Here is a 14,789-nt window from a genome sequence, read left to right as displayed (position 1 = left end):
CTTATCCAAAAAGGTGGCGCTGCGGTCGCAAGATACCGTAGCCCATAAGGATCCTGCTGATCGCGGGCAGGAGACTACCTTAAAGTCAATTTATACACATACTGGTACCTTGCTCAGACCGGCGATAGCGTCGGCTTGGGTTTGTAGCGTGGTAGCAGTGTGGACAGATACCTTGTCTGCTGACATTGATACCCTGGATAAGGATACCATTTTACTGACCTTGGGTCATATAAAGGATGCGGTCCTATATATGAGAGATGCTCAGAGAGACGTTGGCCTACTGGGTTCCAGAGCCAACACCATGGCGATTTCTTCTAGACGAGCCCTGTGGACCCGCCAATGGACGGGTGATGCCGACTCAAAGAGGCATATGGAGGTTTTGCCTTACAAGGGTGAGGACTTATTTGGTGAAGGTCTCACGGACCTGGTTTCCACAGCTACCGCAGGTAAATCCGCTTTTTTACCTTATGTTTCCTCACAGCCAAAGAAAACGCCACATTATCAGATGTAGTCCTTTCGGTCGCACAAATCCAAAAGAGGACGGGGATCTTCCTTTCTCGCCAGAGGTAAGGGCAGAGGGAAAAAGCTGCCAGCTACAGCTAGTTCCCAGGAGCAGAAGTCCTCCCCGGCTTCTACTAAATCCACCGCATGACGCTGGGGCTCCGCTGAGGGAGTCCGCCCCAGTGGGGGCACGTCTTCGACTTTTCGGCCACGTCTGGGTTCAATCACAGGTGGATCCCTGGGCAATAGAAATTGTTTCCCAGGGTTACAAGCTGGAATTCGAAGAGTTGCCTCCTCGCCGGTTTTTCAAATCGGCCCTACCAGCTTCTTCCCCAGAGAGGGATGTAGTTTTAAGTGCAATTCAAAAACTGTGTCTTCAACGAGTGGTGGTCAAAGTTCCCCTGCTTCAACAGGGGACGGTGTACTACTCAACCCTGTTTGTGGTCCCGAAACCGGACGGTTTGGTCAGACCCATTCTGAATTTAAAATCCTTAAACCTATACTTGAACAGGTTCAAATTCAAGATGGAATCGCTCAGAGCGGTCATCGCCAGCCTGGAAGGGGGGGATTATATGGTGTCTCTGGACATAAAGGATGCACACCTTCATGTCCCCATATATCCTCCTCATCAGGCGTTCCTGAGGTTTGCTGTACAGGATTGTCATTACCAATTTCAGACGTTGCCGTTTGGACTGTCCACGGCCCCGAGGATTTTCACCAAGGTAATGACGGAAATGATGGTGCTCCTGCGCAAGCAGGGAGTCACAATTATCCCGTACTTGGACGATCTCCTGATAAAAGCAAGATCGAGAGAACAGTTGCTGAACAACGTGTCACTCTCCCTGAGGGTGTTGCAGCAGCACTGATGGATTCTCAATCTACCAAAGTCACAGTTGGTTCCAACGACCCGATTGCCTTTCTTAGGCATGATTCTGGACACAGAACAAAAAAGGGTTTTTCTCCCGATGGAAAAGGCCCAAGAACTCCAGAGCTTGGTCAGGGACCTGTTGAAGCCGAAAAGGGTGTCTGTCCATCAATGCACTCGAGTTCTGGGAAAGATGGTGGCGTCTTACGAGGCCATTCCCTTCGGCAGGTTCCATGCGAGGACTTTTCAGTGGGACCTTCTGGACAAGTGGTCCTGGTCCCATCTACATATTCATCAGAAGATCAGCCTGTCCCCCAGAGCCAGGGTATCTCTCTTGTGGTGACTGCAGACTACTCACCTTCTAGAGGGTCGCAGGTTCGGCATTCAAGACTGGGTTCTGGTGACCACGGACGCGAGCCTCCGAGGATGGGGAGCAGTCACACTGGGAAGAAACTTCCAGGGACTGTGGTCAAGCCAGGCGGCTTGTCTACACATCAACGTACTGGAATTGAGGGCCATATACAACGGCCTCCGTCAAGCGGAGAATCTTCTTCGCGACCTACCGGTTCTGATTCAATCAGACAACGTCACAGCTGTGGCTCATGTAAACCGCCAAGGCGGGACAAGGAGCAGAGTGGCAATGGCGGAAGCCACCAGGATTCTGCGCTGGGCAGAAAATCACGTAAGCGCTCTGTCAGCGGTATTCATTCCGGGAGTGGACAACTGGGAAGCAGACTTCCTCAGCAGACACGATCTCCATCCAGGAGAGTGGGGTCTTCATCAAGAAGTCTTTGCAGAAATAGCAAGTCTTTGGGGACTTCCTCAAATAGACATGATGGCGTCACGCCTCAACAAAAAGCTTCCGAGGTATTGTGCCAGGTCAAGGGACCCTCAGGCAGTAGCAGTGGACGCCCTGGTGACACCGTGGGTGTTTCAGTCGGTCTATGTGCTCCATCCTCTTCCTCTCATCTCAAAAATATTGAGAATCATAAGACGAAAAGGAGTACAGACAATTCTCGTTGTTCCAGATTGGCCTTGAAGGGCCTGTTATCCGGATCTGCAGAAAATGCTCACAGAAGATCCGTGGCTGCTTCCTCTCAGAGAGGACCTGTTGCAGCAGTGGCCCTGTCTGTTCCAAGACTTACCGCGGCTGCGTTTGACGGTATGGCGGTTGAACGCCAGATCCTAGCTGGGAAGGGCATTCCGGACGAGGTCATCCCTGCTCTGATAAAGGCTAGGAAGGAGGTGACAGCGAAACATTATCACAGTAACTGGAGGAAGTATGTCTCTTGGTGTGAAACGAAGAATGCTCCTCCGGAAGATTTCCATCTGGGCCGTTTTCTCCACTTCCTACAGACTGGGGTGAATATGGGCCTGAAATTAGGCTCCATTAAGGTTCAGATTTCGGCACTATCCATTTTCTTTCAGAAGGAATTGGCTTCTCTCCCAGAAGTCCAGACTTTTGTGAAGGGACTGCTGCATATCCAGCCTCCTTTTGTGCCTCCAGTGGCACCATGGGACCTTAACATGGTGTTACGATTCCTTAAGTCTCCCTGGTTTGAGCCTCTTGGAATTAAAGTATCTCACTTGGAAGGTGGTCATGTTGTTGGCCTTGGCATCGGCAAGGTGAGTGTCTGAGTTGGCGGATTTGTCTCACACAAGCCCCTATCTGATTTTCCATGTGGATAGAGCTGAGTTGCGGACTCGTCCTCAATTTTTGCCTAAGGTGGTTTCCTCTTTTCATATGAACCAACCTATTGTGGTGCCTGTGGCTACGCGGGACGTGGAGGATTCCGAGTCCCTTGATGTGGTCAGGGCGTTGAAAATTTATGTAGCCAGAACGGCTTGGGTTAGGAAAACAGAGGCACTGTTTGTCCTGTATGCAGCCAACAAGATTGGCGCTCCTGCTTCTAAGCAGACTATTGCTCGCTGGATCTCTAACACGATTCAGCAGGCTCATTTTATGGCTCGATTGCCGTTACCAAATTCAGTAAAGGCCCATTCCACTATGAAGGTGGGCTCTTCTTGGGCGGCTGCCCGAGGCGTCTCGGCATTACAGCTTTGCCGAGCGGCGACTTGGTCTGGTTCAAACACCATTTTTTCAAAATTCTACAAGTTTGATACCCTGGCTGATGAGGACCTCATGTTTGCTCAATCGGTGCTGCAGAGTCATCCGCACTCTCCGTTTTGGAGCTTTGGTATAATCCCCATGGTCCTTACGGAGTCCCCAGCATCCTCTAGGACGTAAGAGAAAATAAGATTTTAAACCTACCGGTAAATCTTTTTCTCCTAGTCCGTAGAGGATGCTGGGCGCCCGTCCCAGTGCGGACAACATTCTGCAAGACTTGTATATAGTTATTGCTTGCATAAGGTTATGTTACAGTTTTGATCGGTCTTTGACATGCTGTTTATTTCATACTATTGACTGGTTCGTATATTCCAGGTTATACGGTGTGGATGGTGTGGGCTGGTATGAATCTTGCCCTTGGATTAACAAAATCCTTTCCTCGTACTGTCCGTCTCCTCTGGGCACAGTTTCTCTAACTGAGGTCTGGAGGAGGGGCATAGAGGGAGGAGCCAGTGCACAACCATTCTAAAGTTCTTTATAGTGCCCATGTCTCCTGCGGAGCCCGTCTATACCCCGTGGTCCTTACGGAGTCCCCAGCATCCTCTACGGACTAGGAGAAAAAGATTTACCGGTAGGTTTAAAATCTTATTTTCAAACAGGTAAAAACATTATTTTTGTTCTGGCAGGTGCTACAGCAAGGATTAGGTTTCATGCCACGTTAGACAGGAGCACAACCTTTGTGGGTAAGTACACCTATTTAATATCAAGGATTCAATCACTGTGTCGTATTGAAAACATTAATTAAACTATGACTGGTTTTGTTGTTACTATGATAGGGATCATATAAATATTATAAAGTAGTCATTCAGAAATTTGGGAAAATAATATTTACAGATTTTATGAAATAAACAGTCTATCACCTCTAGTACTATCGCCTCCGGTTTGTAATTGTTATTGTTTTTTTGTTAACATATATAGATATAGATATATATATATATATAGATATATATATATATATATATATATATATATCTAACGTCCTAGAGGATGCTGGGGACTCCGTAAGGACCATGGGGATAGACGGGCTCCGCAGGAGACATGGGCACTTTAAGAAAGACTTTGACTCTGGGTGTGCACTGGCTCCTCCCTCTATGCCCCTCCTCCAGACCTCAGTTCTATACTGTGCCCAGTGGAGACTGGGTGCATTTCAGAGCTCTCCTGAGTTTCCTGTAAAGAAAGCATTTTAGTTAGGTTTTTTATGTTCAGGGAGCCTGCTGGCAACAGACTCCCTGCATCGAGGGACTGAGGAGAGAGAAACAGACCCACTTCTCTGAGTTTCAGGGCTCTGTTTCTTAGGCTACTGGACACCATTAGCTCCAGAGGGATCGGTACGCAGGTCTCACCCTAGCCGTCCGTCCCAGAGCCGCGCCGCCGTCCTCCTCGCAGAGCCTGAAGATTGAAGCCGGGTGAGTATTGAGGAAAAGAACATCAGAGGCGGCAGAAGACACCTTGATCTTCATAGAGGTAACGCACAGCACTGCAGCTGTGCGCCATTGCTCCCATTCACCTCACACACCTCGGTCACTGTAAGGGTGCAGGGAGCAGGGGGGGGCGCCCTGGGCAGCAATATAAACCTCTCCTGTGGCATATATAGATATATACATGTACAGCTGGGCACTGTACATGTATATAAAGAGCCCCCGCCATGTTATTGAGAAATTTGAGCGGGACAGAAGGCCGCCACCGAGGGGGCGGGGCTGCTCCCTCAGCACTCACCAGCGCCATTTTTCTCCACAGCACCGCTGAGAGGAAGCTCCCCGGACTCTCCCCTGCTTAACACACGGTGAAAGAAGGGTTTTAAAGTAGAGGGGGGGCACATAATTGGCGCATATACATAACAAAAGCGCTACTGGGTAAACATACTGTGTTTTTTACTGGGTCATATAGCGCTGGGGTGTGTGCTGGCATACTCTCTGTCTCTCCAAAGGCCTGGTGGGGAACCTGTCTTCAGAAAAGAGCTTCCCTGTGTGTGTGTGGTGTGTCGGTACGCGTGTGTCGACATGTCTGAGATTGAAGGCTCACCTAAGGAGGAGGGGGAGTGTATGAATGTTAGGTCTCCGTCGGCAGTGCCGACAACCGGACTGGATGGATATGTGGAATGTTTTAAGTGCTAATGTTAATTTCTCTATCGTCCTAGTGGATGCTGGGGTTCCTGAAAGGACCATGGGGAATAGCGGCTCCGCAGGAGACAGGGCACAAAAAGTAAAGCTTTTTCCGATCAGGTGGTGTGCACTGGCTCCTCCCCCTATGACCCTCCTCCAGACTCCAGTTAGATTTTTGTGCCCGGCCGAGAAGGGTGCAATCTAGGTGGCTCTCCTAAAGAGCTGCTTAGAGAAAGTTTAGCTAGGTTTTTTATTTTACAGTGATTCCTGCTGGCAACAGGATCACTGCAGCGAGGGACTGAGGGGAGAAGGAGTCAACTCACCTGCGTGCAGGATGGATTGGTTTCTTGGCTACTGGACATCAAGCTCCAGAGGGACGATCACAGGTACAGCCTGGATGGTCACCGGAGCCACGCCGCCGGCCCCCTTGCAGATGCTGAAATCAGAAGAGGTCCAGAATCGGCGGCTGAAGACTCCTGCAGTCTTCTAAAGGTAGCGCACAGCACTGCAGCTGTGCGCCATTTTCCTCTCAGCACACTTCACACGGCAGTCACTGAGGGTGCAGGGCGCTGGGAGGGGGGCGCCCTGGGAGGCAAATGAGTACCTATAAAGGCTAAAAATACCTCACATATAGCCCTAGAGGCTATATGGAGATATTTAACCCCTGCCTAATTTTTCTAAATAGCGGGAGACGAGCCCGCCGGAAAAGGGGCGGGGCCTATCTCCTCAGCACACGGCGCCATTTCCTCTCACAGCTCCGCTGGTCAGGACGGCTCCCAAGTCTCTCCCCTGCACTGCACTACAGAAACAGGGTAAAACAGAGAGGGGGGGGCACATTTATGGCGATATTTTGATATAACAAAGCAGCTATAAGGGAGCACTTATTATAAGGCTATCCCTGATATATATATATAGCGCTTTTGGTGTGTGCTGGCAAACTCTCCCTCTGTCTCCCCAAAGGGCTAGTGGGTCCTGTCTTCGTTAGGAGCATTCCCTGTGTGTCTGCTGTGTGTCGGTACGTGTGTGTCGACATGTATGAGGACGATATTGGTGTGGAGGCGGAGCAATTGCCAAATATGAGGATGTCACCCCCTAGGGAGTCGACACCAGAATGGATGCCTTTATTTATGGAACTACGGGATAGTGTCAACACGCTAAAGCAGTCGTTTGACGACATGAGACGGCCGGACAATCAATTAGTGCCTGTCCAGGCGACTCAAACACCGTCAGGGGCTGTGAAACGCCCTTTGCCTCAGTCGGTCGACACAGACCCAGACACAGGCGATGACTCCAGTGGTGACGGTGACGAATCAACCGTATTTTCCAGTAGGGCCACACGTTATATGATTTTGGCAATGAAGGAGGCGTTACATTTAGCTGATACTACAGGTACCACTAAACAGGGTATTATGTGGGGTATGAAAAAACTACCTATAGTTTTTCCTGAATCAGAAGAACTAAATGACGTGTGTAATGAAGCGTGGGTTGCCCCTGATAAAAAGCTGATAATTTCAAAGAAATTATTGGCATTATACCCTTTCCCGCCAGAGGTTAGGGAGCGCTGGGAAACACCTCCTAGGGTGGACAAGGCGCTAACACGCTTATCTAAACAAGTGGCGTTACCCTCTCCTGAGACGGCCGCACTTAAAGATCCATCAGATAGGAGGATGGAAAATATCCAAAAAAGTATATACACACATGCAGGTGTTCTACTACGACCAGCTGTAGCGACTGCCTGGATGGGCAGTGCGGGGGTAGTTTGGTCAGAATCCCTGATTGAAAATATTGATACCCTGGACAGGGACAATATTTTACTGTCGTTAGAACAAATAAAGGATGCATTTCTTTATATGCGTGATGCACAGAGGGATATATGCACACTGGCATCACGGGTAAGTGCTATGTCCATTTCGGCCAGAAGAGCTTTATGGACGCGACAGTGGACAGGCGATGCGGATTCAAAACGGCATATGGAAGTTTTGCCGTATAAAGGGGAGGAGTTATTTGGAGTCGGTCTATCAGATTTGGTGGCCACGGCTACAGCCGGGAAATCCACCTTTCTACCTCAAGTCACTCCCCAACAGAAAAAGGCACCGACTTTTCAACCGCAGCCCTTTCGTTCCTTTAAAAATAAGAGAGCAAAGGGCTATTCATATCTGCCACGAGGCAAAGGTCGAGGGAAGAGACAGCAACACGCAGCTCCTTCCCAGGATCAGAAGCCCTCCCCGGCTTCTACAAAAGCCTCAGCATGACGCTGGGGCTTCTCAAGCGGACTCGGGGACGGTGGGGGGTCGTCTCAAAAATTACAGCGCGCAGTGGGCTCACTCGCAAGTAGATCCCTGGATCCTGCAGATAATATCTCAGGGATACAGGTTGGAATTAGAGACAGATCCACCTCGCCGTTTCCTGAAGTCTGCTTTACCAACGTCCCCCTCCGAAAGGGAGACGGTTTTGGAAGCCATTCACAAGCTGTACTCTCAGCAGGTGATAGTCAAGGTACCTCTTCTGCAACAAGGGAAGGGGTATTATTCCACTCTTTTTGTGGTACCGAAGCCGGATGGCTCGGTAAGGCCTATTCTAAATCTGAAGTCCTTGAACCTGTACATAAAGAAGTTCAAGTTCAAAATGGAGTCACTCAGAGCAGTGATAGCGAACCTGGAAGAGGGGGACTTTATGGTATCCTTGGACATCAAGGATGCGTATCTCCACGTTCCAATTTACCCCTCACACCAGGGGTACCTCAGGTTCGTTGTACAAAACTGTCACTATCAGTTTCAGACGCTGCCGTTCGGATTGTCCACGGCACCTCGGATCTTTACAAAGGTAATGGCCGAGATGATGATTCTTCTTCGAAGAAAAGGCGTATTAATTATCCCATACTTGGACGATCTCCTAATAAGGGCGAGGTCCAGAGAACAGCTAGAGATGGGATTAGCACTGTCTCAAGAAGTGCTAAAACAGCACGGGTGGATTCTGAATATTCCAAAATCCCAGTTAATGCCGACAACTCGTCTGCTGTTCCTAGGGATGATTCTGGACACGGTTCAGAAAAAGGTTTTTCTCCCGGAGGAAAAAGCCAAGGAGTTATCCGAGCTTGTCAGGAACCTCCTAAAACCAGGAAAGGTGTCTGTACATCAATGCACAAGAGTCCTGGGAAAAATGGTGGCTTCTTACGAAGCAATTCCATTCGGCAGATTCCACGCAAGAATTTTCCAAAGGGATCTGTTGAACAAATGGTCAGGGTCGCATCTTCAGATGCACCTGCGGATAACCCTGTCTCCAAGGACAAGGGTGTCTCTTCTGTGGTGGTTGCAGAGTGCTCATCTATTGGAGGGCCGCAGATTCGGCATACAGGATTGGATCCTGGTGACCACGGACGCCAGCCTGAGAGGCTGGGGAGCAGTCACACAAGGAAGAAACTTCCAGGGAGTATGGACGAGCCTGGAAACGTCTCTTCACATAAACATTCTGGAACTAAGAGCAATATACAATGCTCTAAGCCAGGCAGAACCTCTGCTTCAGGGAAAACCGGTGTTGATCCAGTCGGACAACATCACGGCAGTCGCCCATGTGAACAGACAGGGCGGCACAAGAAGCAGGAGTGCAATGGCAGAAGCTGCAAGGATTCTTCGCTGGGCAGAGAATCATGTGATAGCACTGTCAGCAGTGTTCATCCCGGGAGTGGACAACTGGGAAGCAGACTTCCTCAGCAGACACGATCTTCACCCGGGAGAGTGGGGACTTCATCCAGAAGTCTTCCACATGCTGGTAACCCGTTGGGAAAGACCAATGGTGGACATGATGGCGTCTCGCCTCAACAAAAAACTGGACAGGTATTGCGCCAGGTCAAGAGATCCGCAGGCAATAGCTGTGGACGCGCTGGTAACGCCTTGGGTGTACCAGTCGGTGTATGTGTTTCCTCCTCTGCCTCTCATACCAAAAGTATTGAGAATTATACGGCAAAGAGGCGTAAGAACGATACTAGTGGTTCCGGATTGGCCAAGAAGGACTTGGTACCCGGAACTTCAAGAGATGATCACGGAAGATCCGTGGCCTCTACCTCTAAGGAGGGACTTGCTTCAGCAGGGTCCCTGTCTGTTTCAAGACTTACCGCGGCTGCGTTTGACGGCATGGCGGTTGAACGCCGGATCCTAAAGGAAAAAGGCATGCCGGAAGAAGTCATTCCTACTTTGATTAAAGCAAGGAAGGAAGTAACCGTGCAACATTATCACCGAATTTGGCGAAAATATGTTGCGTGGTGCGAAGATCGGAGTGCTCCGACGGAGGAATTTCAACTGGGTCGATTCCTACATTTCCTGCAATCAGGATTGTCAATGGGTCTCAAATTGGGATCTATTAAGGTTCAAATTTCGGCCCTGTCGATTTTCTTTCAAAAAGAATTGGCTTCAGTCCCTGAAGTCCAGACCTTTGTTAAGGGAGTGCTGCATATACAGCCTCCTGTGGTGCCTCCAGTGGCACCGTGGGATCTCAATGTGGTTTTGGATTTCCTAAAATCTCATTGGTTTGAACCACTAAAAAAGGTGGATTTGAAATATCTCACATGGAAAGTGACCATGCTTCTAGCCCTGGCTTCTGCCAGGAGAGTGTCAGAATTGGCAGCTTTATCTTACAAAAGCCCATATCTGATTTTCCATTCGGACAGGGCAGAACTGCGGACTCGTCCGCATTTTCTCCCTAAGGTGGTGTCAGCATTTCATCTGAACCAGCCTATTGTAGTGCCTGCGGCTACAAGTGACTTGGAGGACTCCAAGTTACTGGACGTTGTCAGAGCATTAAAAATATATATTGCAAGGACAGCTGGAGTCAGAAAATCTGACTCGTTGTTTATATTGTATGCACCCAACAAGATGGGTGCTCCGGCGTCTAAGCAGACGATTGCTCGTTGGATCTGTAGCACAATCCAACTTGCACATTCTGTGGCAGGCCTGCCACAGCCTAAATCTGTAAAGGCCCACTCCACAAGGAAGGTGGGCTCATCTTGGGCGGCTGCCCGAGGGGTCTCGGCATTACAACTTTGCCGAGCAGCTACGTGGTCAGGGGAGAACACGTTTGTAAAATTTTACAAATTTGATACTCTGGCTAAGGAGGACCTGGAGTTCTCTCATTCGGTGCTGCAGAGTCATCCGCACTCTCCCGCCCGTTTGGGAGCTTTGGTATAATCCCCATGGTCCTTTCAGGAACCCCAGCATCCACTAGGACGATAGAGAAAATAAGATTTTACTTACCGATAAATCTATTTCTCGGAGTCCGTAGTGGATGCTGGGCGCCCATCCCAAGTGCGGATTATCTGCATAAATTGTACATAGTTATTGTTAACTAATTCGGGTTATTGTTGAAGGAAGCCATCTTTCAGAGGCTCCGCTGTTATCATACTGTTAACTGGGTTTAGATCACAAGTTGTACGGTGTGATTGGTGTGGCTGGTATGAGTCTTACCCGGGATTCAAAATCCTCCCTTATTGTGTACGCTCGTCCGGGCACAGTACCTAACTGGAGTCTGGAGGAGGGTCATAGGGGGAGGAGCCAGTGCACACCACCTGATCGGAAAAAGCTTTACTTTTTGTGCCCTGTCTCCTGCGGAGCCGCTATTCCCCATGGTCCTTTCAGGAACCCCAGCATCCACTACGGACTCCGAGAAATAGATTTATCGGTAAGTAAAATCTTATTTTATTGCACAAAAGATTAGACAAAGCTGAAGCTGGGGTATAGGCAGGGAGTCAACCCATGCCTGTCCCAATGTCGCCTGGACCTTCGGGGTCTCAGAAGCGCCCACTATCCCAAATAGTTGACACAGATACAGACACTTGATTCAGACTCCAGTGTCGACTACGATGATGCAAAATTACAGCCAAAGGTGGCCAAATGTATTCAATATATGATTATCGCAATAAAAGATGTTTTGCATATCACTGAGGAACCCCCTGTCCCTGACACGAGGGTACACATGTATAAGGGAAAGAAACCTGAGGTCACCTTTCCCTCATCACATTAGCTGAACGAATTATGCGAAAAAGCGTGGGAAACTCCAGACAAAAAACTGCAGATTCCCAAAAGGATTCTAATAGCGTATCCTTTCCCGTCGCAGGACAGAATCCGGTGGGAATCCTCCCCTAGGGTAGACAAAGCTTTGACGTGCTTATCAAAAAAGATAGCGCGGGGGCGTGGCCTGGCTGCTGGAGGAGATAGTCACGCTCTATACGAGCTCCTGTGTTTTGGGGCTCCAAACCTCCTATTATTGCCACATCCGTGCTCCATCTCTGCTACCAGCGGCTCCCCTGTCCCTCCTGTTCCCCCAGCAGTGTCCCTGTCTAGGCCGCGGAGTCGGGGAGCTGCACTTTGAGCTCCCGCGGATTGCGGCCTACGGGACCTCCTCAAGCCGGGGCCTAGATTTCCGCCCTGTACCGGCGACATTACCGTGAGCCGCCGGATCTGACCGCGGACTTCCACCTGATCCCCGGCACCCGCGCGGCCGCTGGCCGCGGCTAGCAGTGACTGCCATCCACCCGCTGCCTACCTGTGCCGCCCGAGGACGCCGGAGATCTTGCAGAGCGGACGAGATCGTGGGACGCTCGGCGGCCATCTTGAGGTGACTTCTCTGCTCTCTCCCCGCTGTATACTGCCGCCCACACTCCTGCATTAAGAAGGGGAGCTGGTTCCCAGGCTGTGTTCTCTACTAAGAGCCGGTGTTTCTGTTGTCTCCCACATAGTGCTGCCTGCCATAGGGAGTTCCCCAGCCGGCTCTGTTTGATACTTACCCTTGCTGGGGCAACATTAACACTATCAGCTGCTGCAGCCGCCCCTATCCGGCCTGCTGCTACCTGCTGCAGCCACCCCTCGCCAGTTTGGCCCCTGTGACTGCGGAGTCCCTCACACCCTCGGAGGCTGTGCTGTACCCGCAGTTCCCCTGCGGTAACGTGCCACACACCTATATTCTGGCCTGACTGGGTACTGGTAGTGTGCTAGTGAGCTAAGACGCACTACTGGAGACTGCATATTGGTTAATATCACCCGGGAAAACGAACGGGGGGCTGGCGACCGCTATCTCTGTTCGCACCTCCCACGCAGTTACAAAAACAAGGAAGACGGAAAGCGCTGACCACTATTAATCTCTAACCTCCCCAGTGGATGCTCTCGCCCCTACTACGGTGCGGCTTTATCACATGCTCTCTCCCCCCCTAGGTGTCCCCTATTGAGGGCGACGCTGCTCTCTCCGGGTGCATCGGGGTAGGGTTGTGATACGCAAACATACGCACCTGTGCCTCTAAAAGCGCAACTGTGGTGCCCTCTACTGCACTGTGGTGCCCCGTATTGTAACTCCAACCCCCTGAAGATCCCGCATCTCCTAGAGCTGGGAGGTGAACACCCACTGTGCTGCGCCCGAATCAATATTTCCATACTACAATATACCCGACCGGGCTCTCTCGGCCATTCTATGTGAACTGCCTACCATGTGATCTCATAATGTAACGCACCCGGACCCGTGTGTGATTCTAATGCTATAGGAGCTTCCCTGTTCCCGCCCAGGTGTTGACTACCAATATACCTCATCTCTCATCGTCACCATGCCCAAAGGGGGGAAAAAGTCAAATGCCCATAATCTGGTGGGTTACTTCAAGAACTCTACCCCATCCTCTGCCCGGAAACCATCCCCACCCCCGCCCACATCAGCCGCGTCTGACCGAGACTCAGATGATAACTCTTCCTCCACCCCCGCTACAAAAGCAGACGTAGCTCTTCTCCTCTCCGAAATGCGCAACATTAAAAAATCAATCCGTGCGGAGGTGCAGGAGGCAATATCTGGGCTGAAATCAGATGTTGACAGCCTAGGCTCCAGAGTCGACGCCATTGAAAGGAAACAAGAGGAGCTTATCGCCTTCCAACAAGAATCGGAACAGGAGTTGTCCCAAATGCGTACAGATGTTATGCTATTAGCGGATAAACAAGAAGACCTGGACAACAGAGGCCGTCGGAACAATCTCAGAGTCCGTAATGTTCCCGAGACGGTAGAACAAACCCACCTCACGGATTACCTGCTCCGCCTGTTCCGCTCACTTGCTCCCTCCGTTCCCGACGATATGCTACTTCAGGATAGAGCTCACAGGGCCCTGCGTCCTTGAACCCAAGACGCTAAAACGCAGAGAGATGTAATCCTTCGTTTCCACTACTTTGCTGTCAAAGATCAAATCTACGCCAAAGCCCGAAGGACGTCAAACATCTCTTTCGAAGGCTCAGATCTTCAAATATTTCAGGACTTGTCGCCGGTTACGTTGAACAGAAGAAGGGAACTAAAGGATATAACCAAAACCCTGAGGGACAACAACGTCAGATATAGGTGGGGCTTTCCCTTTGCCCTCCAAGTCAGGACGGACGGCAAAATCCTATCTGCCAGATCCCCCGATGAGGCCCTCCAGCTACTTCGCCATTTGAACATATCCGGCCCTTCGACCACATCACAGCCCCCTCCCCCAGTCAACACCTCCCCTTCCCACACAGCCCCATCCTCGAATTGGAACACCGTTGGATCTGCTTCCCGTACTCCTCCGGATACTTGATTCAACGGCTGCGGCGATCCACGTGATTACTCTGCACGAGTTCTCTATGGACCTCAGAGGATCTTTCTGCTAAACATCAAGATTTCCATACTGAGCGGAGTCCTTTGATTGTCTAATGTTTACCGTTTATTGCCTTATAGGAACTGGGGTGGGTGGGCCTGCTCGGCCTCCGGGGCCGGGGTCTCCCACGGCTGGCCGGGGGGGCTCCGGCCCTGGGCGGCCCAATGGGGTCACGCCCTCCTCTTCTTCTTGTCTCTACCAAGTTAAAATGTTACTACTGCGGCTATATGGTCGCCACACCTTGTTTCCTCTCTGTTTCGGTGGATTTGTTCTCCTCCCTCCCCCCCTCCTCCCCTCCTCCCCTCCCCATAGCTCCTTTTGCTTACTACACACAATATGTACACTTAACTGATTCTGTCCACACACGAGCCCCGGGCTCCTCTCCGAGCGGCCGGGTTCACCTATCCCCCACTCGACCTCCCAGGTCGACGTCGGATGATCTAGATCCGCGGGTCTACTTCTCCCTTGGGTCCGACTAACGAGAATGGATCTTCTCTGTTTTCTAGTTACTGATACTGATATATGCTTGCTCTTCATCTGTTCTCCTACCCTTTCTCCTCT

At 50.5% G+C, this 14,789-nt stretch overlaps 1 protein-coding gene across 6 annotated transcripts in view; it reads left to right on the top strand.

Annotated features, from left to right (window-relative positions):
• LOC135055707 (uncharacterized) overlaps positions 1–14,789 on the top strand; it is a 207,538-nt gene that overhangs the window by 32,566 nt on the left and 160,183 nt on the right. For 4 of the 6 annotated variants that reach the window (XM_063960075.1, XM_063960077.1, XM_063960076.1 and 1 more), the window contains one exon: positions 4,121–4,177. The exons of the other annotated variants lie outside the window; for them this stretch is intronic. The gene's annotated coding sequence lies outside the window, so the exon portion shown is untranslated. The remainder of the gene's footprint in view (positions 1–4,120; positions 4,178–14,789) is intronic. 6 annotated transcript variants of the gene reach the window in all.

Source organism: Pseudophryne corroboree, chromosome 3, assembly GCF_028390025.1.
Source record: "Pseudophryne corroboree isolate aPseCor3 chromosome 3, aPseCor3.hap2, whole genome shotgun sequence".
In the NCBI taxonomy this organism is placed as follows: domain Eukaryota; kingdom Metazoa; phylum Chordata; class Amphibia; order Anura; family Myobatrachidae; genus Pseudophryne; species Pseudophryne corroboree.
This window is presented reverse-complemented; position numbering and strand designations above follow the sequence as displayed.